The following is a 6,000-nucleotide window of genomic DNA, read 5'->3' as shown; positions in this document are numbered from 1 at the left end:
AGAAACTCAAGCAATTGAAGAAAATACTACGTTGACAAGGAGAGATGAAATGTATGCATCGTTTATTATACTTAAATAATAAAAAAGACGAAATCGTGTCTTACCGCATCTTCAAGGGCGAAGCAAAATTTTCTAGGAACTGTTGTGCTTATCTGGATGATTTACATAAAGTTTTGTGACAATAACAATCAACTCCTCGTAGTTCTTCTTTAAATACTTAAAATCAAAATGAATACAGCGGATGAAGCATTGTTTGTTATTGTACTGACTATTTAAAAAAAAAAAATACTTGGTATTGTAATTTAAGATGAATTCAGTTTTATTTTACTTCTGTTTAATTGTTATTTAAGTCTTTTGTTATTAACATTAATCGTTCTCAGAACTATGGAGCTTCATGGGCCTGTTTAGAAGGAGAAAATATAGGAAGGAAAAGTATTATAGGTAAGTAAAGTAAGAAGGAGAAAGTATTAGAAGGAGATATAAGACTGTTAAATCATTACTTTTTTAAAATTTTCTCCGTATTCAGTTTTTCGTAATTTTTTTAATTAATTCTTCATATTTATTTATTGTTTCATTTCGTTTTTGTTTATTGTACAACTTTTGCTTTTATTTATTACGCCATTAAAACATTTATTTTAAATTCTAGCCCAAATTCCAGTATTTCAGTAGTCTTTAAAACTCCAGTAGTCTTTAAAATTATTTGAATTTCATTTTTATTTATTGTTTCGTTTCGGTTTTATTTTAAAATCGCATTTTTAAAACTAATTGTGAATTAATAAATAAAGTGGATCAAGCAGAAAACAGTAGAAAATGTTTTCATGTCGACCTGCAGCTAAAATTTCGAAAAACATGGTCGTTTCAAAATTCAGTATAAAATAAGATTAAAAGTTTCGATATTGCGAAGTATTGAAAAAAAAATTATTTTTAATAGCTAAAAAATTTGACTTTAAGAATATATACGTTTCAGATCTTCACGCATCAGGAAAAAAAATGAACTTTTGTCAGTCTTTCCGCGACCTTGATGTCTCAAAAACGCACTAAACCAAAAAGATGTGATTTAGTATATTATATTTACACATAAATTGTAAATTTATATGAATTTTTTATTGAAGTCCGTCCATGAGTATCTATCCACCTGTCCTTCCTAATGCAACTAAATACCCAAAAAAGCAACGACCGTGTGGTGGATTGATATGAGCGAGGATAGAACCTGGGACCTTATGTTTCGCAGCCCAGTAACATGACTACGATACAAAAGCAATTGCTCGGGTAGTGTAGCTGTTAACTGGCTTATAAACTATTCACTACAGATTCTCCCTCCAGGGAGTCGGAGATGAGACGAACGATATGGCTGTTGAGTGGTGATGTATTAGCTGTTGTTTCTTATGCGGCTGTACCCATTTGAGTAGCGCCAGCGTTATGGCGAGCGTTTGTGGCTGCTAATGCTGTTGCTGCGTCAAGTGAGTCTGAAGACTTTGCTTTGTTGCGTCAATTGAATCTGACGACTTTGGGTTGCTGGGGGTTGATGGCGCCACAACAGCTGTACAAAGGTTGAAGGTTCATCGACCAAGGTTACCAATGTAGTGTGGATGTTATGAGCGAGGATAGAACATCGGAATCTTATGTTTCGCAGCCCAGTAACATGACCACGATACAAAAGCAATTGCTCGGGTAGCGTAGCTGTTAACTGGCTTATAAGCTATTCACTACAACCGAATTAATGAGATTTGACTCATGGTTTTATCATCTTCAAACAGTGGAATACAGTTTTATTATTGTAGATCTGTAAATTTCAAAACACAGTTGACTTTTGTCTGTCTGCACATACTTGTGTATCTGAAACTCAATTAAAAAATGGAACGAAGCAGATAAATAAAATTTGGTACGTAGTCTTTTCGCCAAAATTGCAGTTTTGTGTCGTCATTTAGACTCAACAGTTCAAAAGTAAAATGTCCAAACAGAGAACTTTGTTTTCTTCATTTTACTAAGAAGCAGAAAAGGTGGCATTAGGGAGAGAAAATGTGTTGATTGAAAAACAATCTAAAAAGTTGTATGACTTTCAGACGAGATAAGAGTTTCTGGAAATCTATAATCATCAGCTTTTATAATAGAATAAAAATTCATTTTAGTATTTCTTTTTCGTTATTTGCAGGCATTACAGAGTGATTCTTTAAATTCTTTCTAAGTTATAAAAAACTATTTATGTTCTTAAATAACTAACTAATGGTGTGTAGATTCCTTTATATACTAAATGCAGTTTTGAGTTGTTGTTTTTTAAAAAAAGAAAAGAAAAACTCAATTTATCGCCAAAAGTCCAACGAGTATATCTCTCTCTCTCTCTTTCACCCTCTCTCTCTCTCTCTCTCTCACCCTCTCTCTCTCTTGAGGGGGAGGGGAGAGTAAAAATGCCACCTCTAAACGTTGAAACGTTGCTCGTACTGTGAGGTATAAAATTATTTTCGATTGCTTCATTTTTAATTTAAAATTGGATTATACTGCGTACAAATTCTATTAAGGATAAATTTTAAAAAAATCCATTTATGATGATAAACACAAAACATTCCATAAAGATCAATTTATTTTTATAAATAATAATAGATTTTGTTTAATTTTTCCTTAAAAAAAATTTTGGTCAAAGGATTTATTTTACTGAAATTTATTGAGAAAAAATCTGTTCTTACAATATCTCAAATGTCACGTCTGTCATCTTTTAAAGGAATGAGTAATATTAGTTAATCCATCTTCATCACATATGTTTATTTAAATATGGTTGAAAAGCCGCCGCAATGTGCTGTCTTTCAGAATATTCTGAAGATAAAGGATGCGTGAGAAAGAGACGGACAATTTTGTAAGCTCAACGTAGAACATTTCATAAATGCTATTTTTGAAAAATTTGCAAAATTTAAGTATGCTTCACTGAATCTAGAAATATTTGTATTTCAGCATTAAACATTAAACATTCTAATTCATCTAACAAAATTTCTGAATATGATTGTACCCTAAAGAAAAGTTAGCGAGGGAGGCATTTCAAGCTTTGGAAACTCCTGCCACAAATATGGGCTTTACCATCAACGAAGATAAAACAAATTTATGGAATTCCCACCATCAACTATAAATCACAGTGTTCCTCTGTGTATTAATGGTCATACCTTCGAAAAAGTCAATTACTTCAAATACCTTGGCACAATGATTAATAACAATAATAAACTCAAATCAGAAATTGACAACAGAATAAAAATAGCTAATAAATGTTTCTTTGGACTGAAATTCAAAAAACAACTAAGATCCAACTTAATCAATCGAAAAACTAAACTAAGAATTTATAAGACTATTATTATGCCTGTTCTGCTCTAAGCAAGTGAAACTTGGACACTTAGCGGTCTCTGACTGTTCGAGATGACTGATTGACTGAGATGATGACTTAGCGTTCTCTGACTGTTCGAGATGACTGACTGACTGAGATGATGACTTAGCGTTCTCTGACTGTTCGAGATGACTGATTGACTGAGATGATGACTTAGCGTTCTCTGACTGTCAGGATGTTCGAGAGAAAGACCCTTAGAACTATCTTTGGCTCAGTACTAGAGAGAGGATGTTGGCGAACTAGATTCGATTTTGAAATATACAAACTCTATAGGCAACTACAGATAACACTGGTTATCCGGAGCAATAGGTTAAGATGGCTCGGTCATATCTGATGATGACCTGAAAACAGCGCCCTCAAAATATCCACTTTTAAAAATCCTATGGGATCCCAGGCCAGAACGAAGACCTCCAACTAGATGGCTGAATGATTTGGAAAGAGACCTGAATGTTCTGAGGATAAAGAAATGGAAGGGTGTTGCGGGGGATAGAAAGCGCTGTAAAGTGTGTGTGGTTGAGGCAGCCAAGATCTGCAAGGGGGTGTTGTGCTCATGAAGAAGAAGATTGTGCCATATATCCAGCTGAGTCAGTTGAACAAGTATTTCTCTGTGCTAGAAATGGCAAGAACTTATTGAAAGAATTTAAAACTGTAGACCTAGATTAGATTGATTCAAATTAAAGCAAGTCAAATTAATCTACCATCGTGATTATGCATTTACTCATGCATATTATCTCAATGAATTCAATGTACAGAGATAATGAAATCTTTACAATAGTAACATTATGTATAATATTTCAATAGAGATGAAACATTATGCATCTCCTTCTCTAACACAATACAGTTAAAAATAGATTTTATGGATTAACATTTGATTTTCTACGATTATTAAAACACATGGTAATTATTATTTTAAAGGTATATATGTGGGTGTGATGGGTTTTAATGCATCAGTCCACTTGAATTAGCTTAATCTTTTATTTCTTGATTAACAAATGATGATTCGGATGGTTTTTACAAATGGAATTCAATGATGAAGAAGGAATTTATATTACATGAAGATGGACAGTTGATGTCGTTCAAAGGATCTTTCCCACCTACGCGTGGTGCACTGGCATTTGCAGAGGAATTCTTCAACGCAAGAATTCCAGTTTCGGCCCTTTTTCAGAGTATCACGTCTTCTCGGTTTCCGGTCGCACCCTTCTCGGCGGACGTCCGTTCTCTCCCCTCGTCTAGTAAACTCTGAACTCTGCCCTCCGACTGCTGGCTATCACCGGATGAACTCAGAGTGCCCTCTCGTGGAGTTAATTTACCACATCGCTCGGCCATCGACATGTGAGGTCCTCCGAACTCTGAAACACACAAATGAAGGAGAAAAAAAAAGAGAGGACATTGAAGACAAAGGATAAAAATAAAATAAAAACAAAAAAAGGGTGATGATGAAAAAAGAAATGTATTGATCTCAAGTTGCAACTGCATCAGTCCAGGGCTTCATGTGATCAGCTGAAGTGGATGTTGCCTCAGCCCTTCATGAGATCCTACTTTTGCTACGTCGTAACGATCATGTGGCTTTATCTTGACCACTTTGTAAGGTCCAAGAAACTTAGGTCTTAGCTTCAGACCTCCTCCTAACTGTGTTCTTTTAATAGCTACCAAGTCGTTTATTTTATAGAGTGGGGCAATTCTACGATGTTTATTATATTGCCGTCGGTTCTTTTCTTGAATTTTGAAGATATTTGCTTTGGCCTCCTCACGAATTGTTTCTTTTTCTTGAATCATGGAGTGCAAGAATTCTTGATCTAGGATTTCTTTGATTCTTAGGTCCGTTTTGTTTCGCATCTTCACACCTGTCCCGCGAATGACCTCTAGTTCCATCGTTTCCGGTACAACGATGAGTTCACGTCCATCCACCTGTACGTACAAGACATTTTCTTTTATATGGTAATCATCTTTGAGTTCTTTCTCGACCAGAGTTTTCAGCAATTGCATACGTTCGTCAGCTTTTTGTGCAGTTGCGATCTTAGATGTAATTTTGCTTTGGGAACGGGTGACCATGCACACTGCATTCCTGCTCAATGCATCTACCTGTTTATTTTCGGTGCTTACCAATTCATTATTCTGAATAAGACTCAGACATTTTGGCGGGAAAATTCCCTCCATTACTAATTGATCACTTATAACTGCCTCAATCACAACGGGTTTACATTCCTCATTAAAAGCAAATGAAAAGGTTGCAGTTTGAGCAGAAACTTCATTTCCAAAACAAGTTTTAATTTTTATATTTCCCGTTATTTTTTTGATAGGAAAAAATGATTTGTTCACAATTATAAGTTCACTTCCTGAATCTTTTAGAAATTTTACTTTTTTTCCATTCACAAAAATATCAATATATTCTAGCATATTTTTTGGCTTAGTTCCAATTCCCGATATAACAAATTTGTTTTCTGTCTCACTTTCATTTGTAGATTTTTCAAATCGTTTTGGACAGTTACGAGCGAAATGAAAGCTTTCCTTCTTTTCCCCGCATACATAACAAATCCTTTCAGGTTTAACATTTTGATATTTGTTTCGACGAAACGATTCACTTTCCATTGCCTGTTTTTGAAACCTTGATGCTTTCGTTTCACTACTATGTACAT

This window comes from Argiope bruennichi, chromosome X2 (assembly GCF_947563725.1).
Source record: "Argiope bruennichi chromosome X2, qqArgBrue1.1, whole genome shotgun sequence".
NCBI classification, from domain to species: domain Eukaryota; kingdom Metazoa; phylum Arthropoda; class Arachnida; order Araneae; family Araneidae; genus Argiope; species Argiope bruennichi.
This window is presented reverse-complemented; position numbering follows the sequence as displayed.